The sequence below is a fragment of the Cherax quadricarinatus genome, chromosome 53 (assembly GCF_038502225.1).
Source record: "Cherax quadricarinatus isolate ZL_2023a chromosome 53, ASM3850222v1, whole genome shotgun sequence".
Classification (NCBI taxonomy): domain Eukaryota; kingdom Metazoa; phylum Arthropoda; class Malacostraca; order Decapoda; family Parastacidae; genus Cherax; species Cherax quadricarinatus.
Genome location: NC_091344.1, coordinates 19,722,271 through 19,741,000, shown reverse-complemented (window position 1 = coordinate 19,741,000; position 18,730 = coordinate 19,722,271).

Below are 18,730 nucleotides of genomic sequence, written 5' to 3'. Positions count from 1 at the left end.
AGAGTAAAGATTAGTGTACTTGAAATGTGAATAGAAGTTTGTAAGAATCACTTGCCATCGTTCATGTTTACAAAACAAGTGTAATAGCAGCTATGCCAGAGCGCAGAATATTTATTGACAGATTCCATTATATACTGTTACCAACGCGAGTAGGTCTACAAAGGGGAGAGAACAAGATAACACTCAACCCCTGGCACAACATTCAAAACTATACCAGAGACGCCAGAAATAAAAGAAATCACGTATTGATATCACCTGTCTTATCGTCCTAAGTAAAATCTAATCGCGCTAGAGCGTTACCGTTCCTTTTTTTTTATCAAACTTAATTATCTGGCAGTCATTAGTTAACCTACCACATTGCTTGAAAAACTACTCTTATCACCAGGCATCCTCTGCCAGCACTCATGCCCCCCTATAACTCACCTTTCTTCTCCCACTCAAGCCACAACTGTGTGGTATACAAGATCATCTGATGAATATGCTTAAATGACTCAAGAAATCGTAATGACACAATTGCAAACAAACCATACCCCCGGCCGGGGTTGAACCCGCGGTCATAGAGTCTCAAAACTCCAGCCCGTCGCGTTAGCCACTAGACCAGCTAGCCACAATAAGAATCATCCAACTAGGTATATTTCTACACCATAGGAAGGTTAGCACAGGCACCTCTGTGACCACAAATGCAAGTTTTTACAGACGAATCTCCAGCTAGCGTGGCCGTGACGAACTCTAGCTCAAGTCCCTTCACTGCCGTCAACATGACTCAAGAAATCGTAATGACACGATTGCAAACAAACCATACCCCCGGCCGGGATTGAACCCGCGGTCATAGAGTCTCAAAACTCCAGCCCGTCGCGTTAGCCACTAGACCAGCTAACCACAATAAGATTCATCCAACTAGGTATATTTCTACACCATGTCATCGTGTCATTACGATTTCTTGAGTCATGTTGACGGCAGTGAAGGGACTTGAGCTAGAGTTCGTCACGGCCACGCTAGCTGGAGATTCGTCTGTAAAAACTTGCATTTGTTGTCACAGAGGTGCCTGTGCTAACCTTCCTATGGTGTAGAAATATACCTAGTTGGATAAATCTTATTGTGGCTAGCTGGTCTAGTGGCTAACGCGACGGGCTGGAGTTTTGAGACTCTATGACCGCGGGTTCAATCCCGGCCGGGGGTATGGTTTATTATGCTTAAAACAACACGCACACACACTTATAAATATGCGCCAAAGTGGTCGGGCCACTTACCTGTATTACCTCTCTATTCACCACCCACTTACCCCTTTTCCATATTCCCTTTCCCCAATTTACCAAACCTCTGGTTAAAGATCCCAAGTCACAGTTCTCTCTCCAACATGCCAGACAAACAAAATCCCGGATAATGAACATCATCTAGTTACAAAGATTGATTTTGGGTCAAGAAAAATCACATGACCAAAGGCTTGCTCATAAGAGGATCCTAAAATGCTCTTTCATCCTTTCCCATTAAATGAATACTGAAAGTGATTGTTATAGGAATGCAGTTAGAAGCCTGAGTAGATCTATAACCCACTATGATAACATGAACATAGATAAGTATGTTTATGGAGCAACGTGCAATGTGAACAGACTGACTGATGTTGTAGTGGCCAGGCTTAGGCTTGGTTACAAGTACTTCTGGCAGTTTGGGAGACACACAGATGATGATCAAACTAAATGTAAATTATGTGATCAGGCATATGGTCACTCTCTTGAACACTATGTGCTTAATTGTCCACTTATTGAGGAATACAGAGACAGACAGTATAATAACCTATGTGACATGTCAAGATATCTTATTAATGAAAATAAGATACCAGATATACTAAGCAAATTTCCTAAATTTGCTTGTAACAGATAATTGAACTATAGATATGTAGATATAAATCCATATGTATTCCTGTTAACCCTTTGGGGCCTAGTTCCTAGGCCTTTTGTGTATCCATATGCTCTCGCGCTACCGTCCACAGGATGGATATGGGGTGCACAATAAACTAGCCACTTCGGTGGCAAAATCCAAAATCTAATCCATTAAATGAAAAGCCTGAAAAGGATTTCTAAAATCTAAAACACTGTTAAATAAGTTTATTTTGACACTAATTCAGTAATGGCTCGGTTTACCTTTAAAGATTCGTAAAGAAGTAGATGCGTGAAAAGACAATACACCTGGTTACCATAATCTGGTTTAAAAAAGATCAAGGCTGTGTAACCATCGACCTTCAAAAAAAATAAAATATTTCATTAAATTTCATCTACTGGTCTATGACACTTAACTTTTAACAAGGCAACGTGACGTGGGCAGTGGAGGTGTCTTGATGCCGGTGAAGGGCTCTTGATCTAAGGAATTGGACCTGCCGTCCACTTCCTTGGATCGAACCGGATTGCCTCCCATTTCCCAAGCGCTGCATAACCCCAAAAGAGTTTAACTTAACGCTTCTCTATAAATGTATTAATAATAATAATAATAATAATAATAATAATAATAATAATAATAATAATAATAATAATAATAATGTGAATCTTAGACGAGGCCAAGGAATTTAATACTCCTGCCATCCCTTCAGGGGTGTGACTGAGACTAACCTCATTGGTGGGACAGATTGTTGGTTCAGTATACCATCTACCATCAGTATACCATCTACCTTCAGTATACCATCTACCATCAGTATACCATCTACCATCAGTATACCATCTACCTTCAGTATACCATCTACCATCAGTATACCATCTACCTTCAGTATACCATCTACCATCAGTATACCATCTACCTTCAGTATACCATCTACCTTCAGTATGCCATCTACCTTCAGTTTGCCATCTACCTTCAGTATACCATCTACCTTCAGTATACCATATAGCTTCAGTATATTATCTACCTTCAGTATACCATATAGCTTCAGTATACTATCTACCTTCAGTATACCGTCTACCTTCAGTATACCATCTACCTTCAATATACCATCTACCTTCAGTATACTATCTACAGAAAGGAGCAAGGTGGTTTCTTGTATAGATAACATTCATGTACCTATTACTGTCAGCTGATCCTCCTTTTAATGTTAATGTAAATAACTAAGTTTACCTTATTCCTAGTACATTTCCTTATGTGTCCCGTAGCTCGATTGCTAGTGCACTCAGCTCACACACTGAGGTCCGTGGTTCGATCCCCGATACGGGTATAAACATTAGGACGTGTTTTCTTAAGACACCTGCTGTCTATGTTCACCACGAAGCCTGGTCACGGACCGGGCCGAGGGGGGTGTTGACCCCCGGAACCTCCTCCAGGTATAAATAGCAGTAAAACAGGTACCTGCGTGTTAGTCGACCGGTGTTTACCATTTACCTTCAGTTTATTCAAATTCAAATTCAAAGTTTATTCTCTATAAAGATTACAATGTTGAATTTACAGAATTTGGTTGTTGTGTGGTTTACATGTAGTTAAATAATGATTACAGAGTGTACCACTAGAACGCCTGGCATGGCTAGGCATTTCGGGCAGACTTAGTTTAATTCTTTATTTTAAAATATTACAAATTATGAGGTAAGTTGGTATTATGGCTAAGTGACTAAATACTAGTTTGTGAGTTTAGCAATAATGCTTTTGTTTTGGCACAGTACATAGTTTCAGTATTGGAGTATCATAGGATTCATTATTTTAAGATTGAGATTAATATTTCTGTTTATGGTCAAATGAGTGAGTGAGTGTAAGTGTGAACCACCAGGTGGTATTCGTGTAGTTAGTTGATGGGGTATATTAGGGAGATAAGATGTTTTCTAATGGTAGTTTTGAAGGTGATGAATGTGTCTGCAGTTCTAGAGTTCTCAGGTAGGGTGTTCCAGATTTTAGGGCCTTTGACATATATTGAATTTTTGTAAAGGTTTAGTCGGACACGGGGAATGTCGTAGAGATGTTTGTGTCTGATGTTATGCCTGTGGGTTCTGTCACAACTATCAAGAAAGCGTTTTAGGTCAAGGTTGATATTGGCGTTTAAGGTCCTGTAGATGTAGATTGCACAGTAGTAAGTGTGGATGTACTGAACAGGGAGTAAGTTTATATCTATGAAGAGTGGGGGGGGGGGTGTTGCCAGGGATGGGATTTAGTGATTATTCTTACTGCAGCTTTTTGTTGGGTTATTATTGGCTTTAGGTGTGTTGCTGCAGTTGATCCCCAAGCACAAATAGCATAGGTGAGGTATGGATAAATAAGTGAGTGGTATAGTGTGAGAAGGGCATTTTGCGGCACGTAGTATCGTATCTTGGAGAGGATCCCAACCGTTTTGGATACTTTTTTGGTTATGTGTTGGATATGGGTGCTGAAATTCAGGTTGTTGTCAAGGTATAGGCCTAGGAATTTGCCCTCATTATGTCTGGTAATTAGAGTGTTGTCGATCTTAATGTTAATTTGTGAATCTCCTGCTCTGCTACCAAACATAATATAGTAGGTTTTGTCTTTGATAAGCGTAAGTTTATTGGCTGTCATCCAAGTCGATATTTTGATCAGCTCCTCGTTAACAATAGTGTTGAGGGTGGCAAGATTAGGGTGAGAGATGACATAAGTCGTGTCGTCAGCAAAGAGAATGGGTTTCAGGTGTTGGGATACGTTTGGAAGATCATTGATGTATATGAGGAAGAGCAGGGGACCAAGGACACTTCCCTGCGGAACTCCAGTATCAAGTGGCCGTATCAAGTGGTCGGGTGTTATCTGCAAAGGAAGACACGGTGCTTTGGCTTACATCCCTGTCTATGTCAGATATGAGGATGAGGAACAGGATGGGAGTGAGTACTGTGCCTTGTGGAGCAGAGCTTTTCACCGGAACAGAGCATTACTACTCTTTGCGTTCTATTTGTTAGGAAATTATAGATTCATCTACCAACTTTGCCTGTTATTCCTTTGTCACGCATTTTGTGTGCTATTAAACCATGGTCGTCACACTTGTCAAAGGCTTTTCCAAAGTCTGTGTATATATTTGCGTTTCGTTTATTTTCTAGACCATTTACGATCTTGCCATAGTGGTCCAATAGTTCAAAGTTCAAAGTTTATTCTCTATAAGGATTACAATGTTGATTTTACAGAAATTTGGTTATTGTGTGGTTTACATGTTGTAAAATAGTGATTACAGAGTGTACCACTAGAACGCTTAGCATGGCTAGCTAGGCATTTCGGGCAGACTTAGTTTTATTCTTAATTGTAAAATATTACAAATTATGAGGTAAGTTGGTATTATGGCTAAGTGACTAAATACTAGTTTGTGAGTTTAGCAATGTGAATGCTTTTGTTTTGGCACAGTACATAGTTTCAGTATTGGAGTATCACAGGATTCATTATTTTAAGATTGAGATTAATATTTCTGCTTATGGTCAAATGAGTGAGTGAGTGTAAGTGTGAACCACCAGGTGGTATTCGTGTAGTTAGTTCCTGATCAGCCAGGCTGTGGCTCGTACGTTGGTTTGCGTGCAGCCAGCAGCAACAGCCTGGTTGATCAGGGGCTGATCCACCAGGAGGCCTGGTCACAGACCGGGCCGCGGGGGCGTTGACCCCCGAAACTCTCTCCAGGTAAACTCCAGGTAAACGGGGTGTATCAGGGAGATAAGATGTTTTCTAATGATAGTTTTGAAGGTGATGAATGTGTCTGCAGTTCTAGAGTTCTCAGGTAGGGTATTCCAGATTTTAGGGCCTTTGACATACATTGAATTTTTGTAAAGGTTTAGTCGGACACGGGGAATGTCGTAGAGATGTTTGTGTCTGGTGTTATGCCTGTGGGTTCTGTCACAACTATCAAGAAAGCATTTTAGGTCAAGGTTGATATTAGAGTTTAAGGCCCTGTAGATGTAGATTGCACAGTAGTAAGTGTGGATGTACTGAACAGGGAGTAAGTTTAGGTCTATGAAGAGTGGGGGGGGGGGTGTTGCCAGGGATGGGATTTAGTGATTATTCTTACTGCAGCTTTTTGTTGGGTTATTATTGGCTTTAGGTGTGTTGCTGCAGTTGATCCCCAAGCACAAATAGCATAGGTGAGGTATGGATAAATAAGTGAGTGGTATAGTGTGAGAAGGGCATTTTGCGGCACGTAGTATCGTATCTTGGAGAGGATCCCAACCGTTTTGGATACTTTTTTGGTTATATGCTGGATATGGGTGCTGAAATTCAGGTTGTTGTCAAGGTATAAGCCTAGGAATTTGCCCCCATTATTTCTGGTAATTAGCGTGTTGTCAATCTTAATGTTAATTTGTGCATCTCCTGGAGTAGTGAGGAGGTTCAGGAAGGAATGGAGGAGTAGTGAGGTGGTTCAGGAAGGAATGGAGGAGTAGTGAGGTGGGTCAGGAAGGAATGGAGGAGTAGTGAGGTAGTTCAGGAAGGAATGGAGGAGTAGTGAGGTGGTTCAGGAAGGAATGGAGTCGGAGGAACAATGCGGTAGGATGCAGAGAGTAGGGGGAGAGAAAGAAAGAGGGGAAGGAAATAGAGAAGGGGTGAACGGGGAAGGAAGAGAAGGAGTAAAAGGGGAAGGAAGAGGAGTAAAAGGGGAAGGAAGATAAGGGGGTAAAAGGGAAAGAAGGAGAAGGGATAAGAGGGGAAGAAAGAGAAGGGGTAAGAGGAGGGGAAGGAAAAGAAGAGGTAAAATGAGGGGAAGGGTAGGAATGGAGAAAGGATCGAGTATATACATAATGCAACAGGACATAACTGTTTAGATAAGCTGAACCTAACGTGATAAGGTAAGAAAAATATGAGTCCTGGACTACCAATAGCGCTGAAAAAATGGAAGGTATATATATATATATATTTGTATATATGTATATATATATATATATGTATATATGTATATATATATTTGTATATATGTATATATATATATATGTATATATGTATATATATATATGTATATATATATATATATATGTCGTGCCGAATATGTAAAACTGGTCAGTTAGCAAGAACTCATTTAAAATTAAGTCCTTTCTAAAATTTTCTCTTATACGTTTAAAAATATATTTTTTTCATTAATGTTAATGTAAAAAAATTTAATTTTGCTCCAAAAGAATCTTAGAAAACTTACCTAACCTTATTATAACAAAATCAATTTATTTCAACCTAACCCAACTAAATATATTTTAGATTTGTTTACAGTAATTTAATACTAAACAAACACAGTGAAATATATTTTTTTCGTTACGTTCAGAATGATTTTGGCGAAATTACTGCATACACAAATTTTCACTTGTCCTATATGGCAAGATCAGCGTTGCTATTTAAGCCAAGATCGCAAGTTCTGCCTATTCGGCACGACATATATATATATATATATATATATATATATATATATATATATATATATATATATATATATATATATATAGGGTTAGTAGGTTGATAGACAGCAACCACCCAGGGAGGTACTACCGTCCTGCCAAGGCCAAGTGAGTGTAAAACGAAAGCCTGTAAGTGTTTTACATGATGGTAGGAGTGCTGGTGTCTCTTGTCTGTCTCATAAATATGCAAGATTACAGGTACGTCTTGCTACTTCTACGTACACTTAGGTCACACTACACATACATGTACAAACATATATGAACATCAAAATGGTATACAATACCGACAGGTTGTTAGGTAAGACACATATGCAACAGTTAGACAACTTTATTCCGAAACGTTTCGCCTACACATTAGGCTTCTTCAGTCGAATACAGAAAGTAGGCAGGAACAGTAGAGATGTGAAGACGATGTAATCAGTCCATCACCCTTGTAGTCGTAGAATTTGAGGTTGTCAGTCCCTCGGCCTGGAGAAGTTCAGTTCCATAGTCAGGAACTATCTGAAGATCAAGCGACAGTGCGGAGACTTAAATACTTTCGGAAGGAGAGGTGCAGAGTAGTAGTAGTAGTAGTAGTAGTAGTGAGAATGTAGCCACTGAGAGGTCATGTCCCTCTCAGATCCAACACTTCTTACTTGAAAAGCTTGTCCAAGGTGTTTTCTGTACCAAGATGCCATGTGTTGCAGTGTCTGACAAGATGAACATCAAAATGGTATACAATACCGACAGGTTGTTAGGTAAGACACATATGCAACAGTTAGACAACTTTATTCCGAAACGTTTCGCCTACACAGTAGGCTTCTTCAGTCGAATACAGTAAGTAGGCAGGAACAGTAGAGATGTGAAGACGATGTAATCAGTCCATCACCCTTGTAGTCGTAGAATTTGAGGTTGTCAGTCCCTCGGCCTGGAGAAGTTCAGTTCCATAGTCAGGAACTATCTGAATTCTGTATTCGACTGAAGAAGCCTACTGTGTAGGCGAAACGTTTCGGAATAAAGTTGCCTAACTGTTGCACAAACATATATATACACACCCCTCTGGGTTTTCTTCTATTTTCTTTCTAATTCTTGTTCTTGTTTATTTCCTCTTATCTCCATGGGGAAGTGGAACAGACTTCTTCCTCTGTAAGCCGTGCGTGCCGTAAGAGGCAACTAAAATGCTGGGAGCAAGGGCCTAGTAACCCCTTCTCCTGTATAAATTACTAAATTTTAAAAGAGGAACTTTCGTTTTTCTTTTTGGGCCACCTTGCCTTGGTGGGATATGGCCGGTTTGTTGAATATATATATATATATATATATATATATATATATATATATATATATATATATATATATATATATATATATATATATATATATATATATATATATATATAGTTGTTCCTTCCCCCAACAGTCGCACTGGGATGGCCCGATAGTGGAGAAAATAGCCTCAACAGTGCTTCAGAGTGTGTCAGGGAAGGATAGAGCCCGCCTCCTGGCAGTGAGAGCTCCTCATGCAGGGGACTTTCTGTTGGCTGTTCCCAACTCCAGCCTTGGCATACGGCTCGACCCACAGACCATCCGCATTGGTGTTGCCCTTCGACTTGCCGCCCCTATTCTCGCCGAGCACAGGTGTATTTGTGGCAGTGAAGCAGCAGACCGATTCGGGTACCATGGTCTTGTGTGCCATAAATCCGAGGGAAAGATTGCAAGACATGAGGAGGTTAATAACATTATCAATAGGAGCCTCACAACAGCCGGATGCCCAGCAGTAAGGGAGCCACCCCAACTATGCAGATCTGATGGCAGCCAGAAGCGTCCAGATAGTATCACACTTCAAGCCTGGACAGACGGTACGCAGGTGGTGTGGGACTACACATGTGCATCTACCTTGGCTGATACCTATCTCCAATACACCAGGGAGGAAGGAGGGGCAGCTGCCAGCTTCAGGGAGTCCCAAAAGTCTAGAAAACATGGAGAACTTGCCCATCATTATATGTTTGTTCCCAAAGGCTCAGAGACCCTTGGCTCATGGGGAAAGAGTGCATCTAAGTTCCTCAAGGAACTAGGCAAAAGACTCATTAGGGTAACTAGGGATCCCAGGGCAGCTAATTTTCTGTTCCAGCGACTAAGCGCTGCTGTTCAGAAGGGGTAATGTATTTTGGGCACTCGCCCCAGCTCTGAGGAGCTGGATGAGATTTTCGCATTATAATCAGTGACAAACATGTAACAATATGTACTGGACATGTATCTCTCACATCTCATGTACTGTATATGCCATCTTTATATCACATGGAGTTTACCTGGAGAGACTTCTGGGGGTCAACGGCCCCGCGGCCCGGTCTGTGACCAGGCCTCCTGGTGGAGAGCCTGATCAACCAGGCTGTTACTGCTGGCTGCACGCAATCCAACGTACGAGCCACAGCCCGGCTGGTCAGGTACAGACTTTAGGTGCTTGTCCAGTGCCTGCTTGAAGACAGCCAGGGGTCTATTGGTAATCCCCCTTATGTATGCTGGAAGGCAGTTGAACAGTCTCTGGCCCCTGACACTTATTGTATTGTCTCTTAGCGTGCTAGTGACACCCCTGATTTTCATTGGGGGGATGTTGCATCGTTTGCCGAGTCTTTTGCTTTCGTTGTGAGTAATTTTCTTAAACCTTTTTGTACCATATTATGTAATAAAATATACCTATTGGTAAAAAAGAATGAAAAGATGGGATGGTAGGGGGGAAGTGGTATATTCAAACGGCTTCAGGAAGAAATCCAAATATTCTTCCTTAAAGCCTTTTTATCCACTTCTCCGAGGTTATGGGTCCCACAATTTACACAAGAGGTGGACCCCATCTCCTCTCTCTCTTTCTCTCTCTCTCTCTCTCTCTCTCTCTCTCTCTCTCTCTCTCTCTCTCTCTCTCTCTCTCTCTCTCTCTCTCTCTCTCTCTCTCTCTCTCTCTCTCTCTCTCTCTCTATATATATATATATATATATATATATATATATATATATATCTATATCTCTCTATATATATATATATATATACATATACATACATACATTCTGTGTGAGTCTTACTGCCTCAGGAGCTGAGTCTCGACCTCTGCAACCACAATTAGGTGAGTACAACAGCGTAAAGCGGGGCTATGGGGGAAATTGGAGTAGGCCTACCCAGGTGACTGTTGGTAGGCCGAGTCAGGGCAAACATTCACACAACTGATGCGCAATGGTGTCTTAACCAACAATAGATTCTAAATAACCATGGACATAAGCCTCATTCTACTTTGTCACGAAAGAGGGAAAATGAATCAGTATAATTTGTCATCTACATCAAGATTCAATAAGGGTGAATTTGATTCTTTGATGTTAGTATCCATTAAAGAATTGTATATTGACTATGTAGGTAAGACGGAATCCTGCGTAAGATTTTAATGCACTCTATGTATAGCTGTAATGGAAACTGCATTATTAAGGAATTTAATGGATAGCCAAAGATGGCTCATCTCAGGGCACTTGAAAGGAATTTTCAAATGAGGCTTTTTGAATGCATAGGAAATCACTTTGACAAACATTATAAGTTGATGGCTCTGAGATATCTAGACTTGCTGTATTTTCCGCCTGCATCAGCAAGTCTGCTTATTGCACCAGGTTCTTGTTGTATTGTCACAATCTCAGTATAACACACACTAGACTGCTGGATGTCCAAGCCTCATGTACACGAACCCCCCCCTCCCCCTCCCTCCCTCCACCCTTTCCTTGGAGGACCTGGAGTTTACCTGGAGTTTACCTGGAGTTTACCTGGAGAGTTTACCTGGAGAGAGTTCCGGGGGTCAACGCCCCCGCGGCCCGGTCTGTGACCAGGCCTCCTGGTGGATCAGAGCCTGATCAACCAGGCTGTTGCTGCTGGCTGCACGCAAACCAACGTACGAGCCACAGCCCGGCTGGTCAGGAACCGACTTTAGGTGCTTGTCCAGTGCCAGCTTGAAGACTGCCAGGGGTCTGTTGGTAATCCCCCTTATGTATGCTGGGAGGCAGTTTAACAGTCTCGGGCCCCTGACACTTATTGTATGGTCTCTTAACGTGCTAGTGACACCCCTGCTTTTCATTGGGGGGATGTTGCATCGTCTGCCAAGTCTTTTGCTTTCGTAGTGAGTGATTTTCGTGTGCAAGTTCGGTACTAGTCCCTCTAGGATTTTCCAGGTGTATATAATCATGTATCTCTCCCGCCTGCGTTCCAGGGAATACAGGTTTAGGAACCTCAAGCGCTCCCAGTAATTGAGGTGTTTTATCTCCGTTATGCGCGCCGTGAAGGTTCTCTGTACATTTTCTAGGTCAGCAATTTCACCTGCCTTGAAAGGTGCTGTTAGTGTGCAGCAATATTCCAGCCTAGATAGAACAAGTGACCTGAAGAGTGTCATCATGGGCTTGGCCTCCCTAGTTTTGAAGGTTCTCATTATCCATCCTGTCATTTTTCTAGCAGATGCGATTGATACAATGTTATGGTCCTTGAAGGTGAGATCCTCCGACATGATCACTCCCAGGTCTTTGACGTTGGCGTTTCGCTCTATTTTGTGGCCAGAATTTGTTTTGTACTCTGATGAAGATTTAATTTCCTCGTGTTTACCATATCTGAGTAATTGAAATATCTCATCGTTGAACTTCATATTGTTTTCTGCAGCCCACTGAAAGATTTGGTTGATGTCTGCCTGTAGCCTTGCAGTGTCTGCAATGGAAGACACTGTCATGCAGATTCGGGTGTCATCTGCAAAGGAAGACACGGTGCTGTGGCTGACATCCTTGTCTATGTCGGATATGAGGATGAGGAACAAGATGGGAGCGAGTACTGTGCCTTGTGGAACAGAGCTTTTCACCGTAGCTGCCTCGGACTTTACTCTGTTGACGACTACTCTCTGTGTTCTGTTAGTGAGGAAATTATAGATCCATCGACCGACTTTTCCTGTTATTCCTTTAGCGCGCATTTTGTGCGCTATTACGCTATGGTCACACTTGTCGAAGGCTTTTGCAAAGTCTGTATATATTACATCTGCATTCTTTTTGTCTTCTAGTGCATTTAGGACCTTGTCGTAGTGATCCAATAGTTGAGACAGACAGGAGCGACCTGTTCTAAACCCATGTTGCCCTGGGTTGTGTAACTGATGGGTTTCTAGATGGGTGGTGATCTTGCTTCTTAGGACCCTTTCAAAGATTTTTATGATATGGGATGTCTTTATGTCCGGAACACCTCAGCTCCTCCTCAGACCCCTGAATAATACTTTTGGTAATCCCACACCTCCAAGCTACGAATTCTCTGAGATTATATCACAACACAGAGAGGAGAGTATATCAGGACATTTATAAAGGAAGATCTACACACAGACAGGAGAGTATCAGGACACTGTATTTTTTTTTTTTTATCTTACTGGCATTAGGATGTATTGTGGCAGCCAGTTTCACGAGTGTTATCTTTCATATCACTTTACACGACTTCGATGATGATTTAATCTTGTATATAACTACAGTTCCTCAAAAAGGAGTTAAATGAATCAACAAAAAAAAAAAATCTCAGTTGTAGCCTATTCTAGAAATACAGTAGATCAAATACATATATTAATAAAATCAATTATATGTTTTTTTAACAACTTGTACAGCTCGAGGTTAATATTAGCAGCCAGCGAGGCGACAGTTACCTATTGATGAATTATTTCAATCATGGGGAAGGGAGCTTAACAGAGGCTGGGAAGGGATGAACTCCTTGGATCAAGAGCCCATCACCGGCATTAAGACACCTCCCTTCCTCCAACTGAAGAGCTCTGGTGATGAAAAAAAAAGTGGTACACAGTCTATGCAGGAACAACGAAATATGTGAATCAAAGATGGCTGACGACCCCGGGGGAAAACACGCACAAAGATGGACGAGATGGAGACATTCACACCTTGTAATCACCGCTGTTGATGGTACTAACAAGAAATCTTCACACCTCGGTGTTATTGCCAGCCATCGATCCTCCGCCCCGGTGCACCTCATTGTTCTAGTTCTGTCAATTAAAATCTTGAGGCCCCAGTAGGCTACAGTGCTCACAGACTTTTATTGATTGTGATGACTCGAAACAAGAGCCCGACTGTCTGTATTCATTCTGCCTCAGGGTATATTCATCGTCAATTGTATATCTGTGTATATACACCGAGAGTTGTATATCTGAATATACATCGATAACTGTATATCTGCATAAATGTTGTATATGTGAATATAACTATATATGGATATCTGTATATATGTTGCATATAATAACTGGATATATCTGTATATACACCGATAACATTTGTTTTCTAGAGGTTGTCTTATATTTGTATTATTATTATTATTATTATTATTATTATTATTATTATTATAAGTACCAGGTAGGCAGGGGCAGCAATAAAGTACGGGAACTTGTCCATCCTCAGCAGGATTGGTTGATGAGGGTCAAGAAAGTAATGTTGCTCCTGGTATTGATAGGATTCAAGTGAGTTGTCGAGAAAGGGATTTAGCAGCAAGAAGGACCATCAGTTCATTGAGAAGTGTCCGCTACACTTTGATATTTCGCCAAAGACTGTCTTGTTTACATGAAAGATTACCTCAAGAAAATGAAGGGAAAGCGAGTGGGGGGTGGGATAAGGGAGTAAAAGAGGGTAAGGAAGAATGGGAGTAAGGAAGGAGAAAGGGAGTAAGGCAGGAGAAGAGGTGAGGGAGGAGAAAGAGGGTGTGGGAGAAGGGAGGAGAAAAGAAATCAGAAAGGTGAGAGGGAGAAAGGGTGAGGCAGGAGAAAGGGGGTATGGGAGAAGTGGGGGAGGAGAAAGGGAATGAGAAAGGGTGCAAGGGATAAACAGGGTGAAGAAGGGGTTAGGGAGGAGAAAGTAGAGAGGGAGGAGAACGGGGTGAGGGAGAAAAAGGAGAGAGAGGAGGGGTGCGAGGGAGGATAAGGGGAAGATTGGAGGGTTGATAGAGGAGGAAATATGAGGAAATTATTTTTTTTATTTAACACGGTTGTGTACATCAACAGCGTGGATGCGTGTTATAAATGTTGAAGTGTGCCAGCCTGAGCTGGCACACTTCAGAAGGGTAATCAGGACAATTATCATCTTCCAGTAAAGGTTCGTAAGTTACTGAAACATCAGACATTTCGTTCCAGCAGAGCTGGAGTTACTATTATTTGGGAATTACCATGTTTCTGGGCGGCCTATATCATACACAGGAGAAATTAGTTTTTTATGAAGATATCGTCATAATCACATCGGAGCAACAACAAAGAAATATATGTATACACGAGAAACGAAAAAAAAGAAGGTAGGAAAAAGAAATTTGGATTACATTATATATTTAATAATTCATATATACATATATGGAAACGATGCAGATTTACTGTTGTAATAGATGCTAGACTTTTTAAACTACATAATATGCCTAAGGACCCCAACGAAAATAAGTCACTGACTTTATGTTATCCTAGGTAATTTATACACGTGTTATTTATACACGTGTTATTTATACACGTGTTATTTATACACGTGTTACTGCATGATAATTGTACTTGTGTGTTCCTGGTCCTAAATAAACTTAATGGATGTACTAGTTGGCGACAACCAAATTAATTAGTGCCCACAGATCGGATGTCTTTCAGGAGGATGGTTTTAACAATGGAATTAGAAATGTCAGTTGTATCTCGAGGTCCAGCTTGTTGCAGCTAGGTTGGTAGCGCACTCAGCTCACACACTGACCTCCATGGTTCCATTCCTGGTACGGGTGGAAATATTGGGGCGTGTTTCCTTAAAACACCTACTGTCCCTGTTCACCTAGCGGCAAGTAGGTACCTATTGTACTTAGGTGTACCTACACCTAAATAAACTTACTATTACCTCCATTAAAATACCCCTCTTAAGACGTTCAGCAAAAAAAATATACATTAACAAATTGCATATTTTACATTTTTAAACAATAATAAAAATCCCTACCGGTTTAGCGGTCCCAAGTGAATGTAATAAACCATTAAATATTTTACATTTTGAGAAAAAGAAAAAAATATTTTTGAGTGGGTGTGAAAACTTGAGCTCCAGACACCTATTGCGTCCACTGTCCCGAACACTCACAATAAAAGCTCCTCTGTTGATTAATCATAAAAATTCTTAATTAATAGCACGAGGAGAAAAGGTGTGAATTTTTCAATAGCTCTCTAGTGGGGGAAATGGGGATGGGATGCAATAATAGGAGGGTTAGGAAAAGAAGGCAAGTGATGGGAGACTTAACAGAAGTACAGTATAAATGATATTCAAATAATATACAAGAAAGCGGGGAAGAAATGGAAGATAATGGGTGTATTAGGATTAAAGCCTATCGACTACACGGAGGTCATGAAGGCTTCATGGCACCTGTCCACCATGAGTCAAGGATACTCTGATAAACTGGGAATTAAAATCATCTCTCAGTGTATATACGTGAATATACACACCTCTCGGTGTGTGTTGTGGAAAATACTGTATATATTTTCCAGAAATTCAGTATTTATATGTAAATAGATGGCCATACTGTATTTAATAATATTTATGTCATAGAAAACGGAAAGCCTGCGTCTGCGCAGAGGAGACTCGCCATCTTGGTTTTGAACTGGATACAACGTTAATATAATGGGAAGAAATTTTCGTGCTCTAGAGGTTAAAATTGGATTGACACCTCTCAAATAGGAGGCGAATTATTATTATAATCAAGGGGGAAGCGCTAAACCCGGAAGATTATATAGCGCCTGGGGGGGGGATGTGGAAGGTATTCAGGCTTAATTTGGGGAACTGGAGCACAGATCCAATTCCCTAAATCAAGAGCCCCTCACCAACATCAAGGAACCTTCCTTGAGGGGAATAGGAGGCGAAATTGTTGGACATGCATTCCTGCATAACTTGAGATATCAGACGACTGGACAAAACAGCTCCATGAACCTCAGATAAGCTTTCTAGATTTGTGTATAATTCTGGCCAGTGTTTTCATAAATTTAGTTAGTGAGGTTTTTCTGAGTATGATACAACTTAATATCCAGTCAAATTGGTGAGTGATATTAAGATATATTTTCCTTCTGTTATGTAATTGTGTTTATATATAATCATTTTTTAATATAGTCCACAAATTTATATATTTACCAGAATTCCTGATGTATAATTCATTTAATTAATAGGTCCAGAGCAACTTGTGGTTATGACAGTGGTAGGTATCGAAGGGGAACATTTTTTGCGACCTAGGTGTCCCAAATTCCTACTTTATGTAACATTGATAAATAATAATGATCTTTGTTATCATTTAATGTTACGTACATAATTAGTTACATTCAGATAAATGCAATTTTCCATATGTGTAATGCCTCGAAAAAATGAAGGTAGAAGAATCAGGCTGAGATAAATAAGGAAAACAAGATAGTGAACGATGACAAAAATATAAACTGAGATTATTATTATTATTATTATTATTATTATTATTATTAATGTGAATGTTATTACGACTATCATCATCATCATCATCATTATAGGGAAGTGTTAAACCCATAAGGGTCATACAGCACCTGGGAAATGGGAAATAATCAGATTTAATCCAAGGAGAGGAATTTAGTCCAATTCTTTGGACTACGAGCCCTTTAAGCGTACACACACACACTCACTCTCACTTTGGAGTTCAGTCCCTGGACCAATTATGTACCTCTGTAATCTTTTGACTACCGCCCACAGGATGGGTATGGGGTGCATAATAAACATATTAAACTAACTCACTCTCACTCACTCACTCTCTCTCTCTCTCTCTCTCTCTCTCTCTCTCTGTCTGTACTTTTGAAGCTAGATAGCTTGTGCAATAATATCATGATAATTGATCAGAAATACGAAGTTCTAATATGAGGCATTTTACCAACAATAATAGGAATTAATTAATTAAAGCCCGCCAAATTAGCTTGCAATGTTGACAAGATCAATGGAAAGACAATGCAACCATAGTTGCCCTGGCAGTCTTGCACGCTTATTGCAAGTGCCGATTATTGTCCCTCCCAGCTGGTTCGCCTCAGAATAATGCAACTCCACAGGTAGACCTAAGGAAGGAAATCCCATATTAGGAGCTGATATTACTCGCCTTGTGGCATTAAAGAGCCGGTGCGGTGGTACCCGGCGGGGCGGCAGGCGGCTGCCGGCGTCATCTGCAATGTTGCTGTGCACTCGTGTGCCTGAAACAAAGGCAGGCAACCACGCGGATAGTTCCATCAACACTCGCTCACCCTCGTCCCTGCCCACCTGGCCCCCGCTGGGGGCCAGGTGGGCAGGTGAAGGGACGAGCTGCCGAGAGATACAGGTTAGGGGACGAGCTGTCGTGAGAGACAGGTTAGAGGACGAGCTGTTGTGAGAGACAAGTTAGGGGACGAGCTGTCGTGAGAGACAGGTTGGGGACGAGCTGTCGTGAGAGACAGGTTGGGGACGAGCTGTCGTGAGAGACAGGTTGGGGACGAGCTGTCGTGAGAGACAGGTTGGGGACGAGCTGTCGTGAGAGACAGGTGAAGGAACGAGCTGTTGTGAGAGACAAATGAAGGGACGAACTGTCGTGAGAGACAGGTGAAGGGACGAGCTGTTGTGAGAGACAGGTGAAGGGACGAGCTGTTGTGAGAGACAGGTAAAGGAACGAGCTGTTGTGAGAGACAGGTTAGGGGACGAGCTGTTGTGAGAGACAGGTGAAGGAACGAGCTGTTGTGAGAGACAGGTGAAGGGACGAGCTGTCGTGAGAGACAGGTGAAGGGATGAACTGTCGTGAGAGACAGGTGAAGGGACGAGCTGTCGTGAGAGACAGGTGAAGGGACGAACTGTCGTGAGAGACAGGTGAAGGGACGAGCTGTCGTGAGAGACAGGTGAAGGGACGAGCTGTCGTGAGAGACAGGTGAAGGGACGAGCTGTCGTGAGAGACAGGTGAAGGGACGAGCTGTCGTGAGAGACAGGTGAGGGGGCGAGCTGTCGTGAGAGACAGGTGAGGGGACGAGCTGTCGTGAGAGACAAGTGAGGGGACGAGCTGTCGTGAGAGACAGGTGAGGGGGCGAGCTGTCGTGAGAGACAGGTGAGGGGGCGAGCTGTCGTGAGAGACAGGTGAGGGGACGAGCTGTCGTGAGAGACAGGTGAGGGGAAGGCAGTACTGTCATGAATGACATGAACTGAAGACAGCACTACCACGATTGACATGAGTTGAACATAATACTGTTATGAGTGACATGAGTTGAAGATAATCTGTCATTAGTGACAGGTGACTTGATGATAGTACTGTCATGAGTGACAAACTGAAGATAGTACGAAGATAGTACTGTCATGAGTGACATGAACTGAAGATAGTACTGTCATGAGTGCAATGACTTGATAATACTGTCATGAGTGATAAATAAGTACTGTCATGAG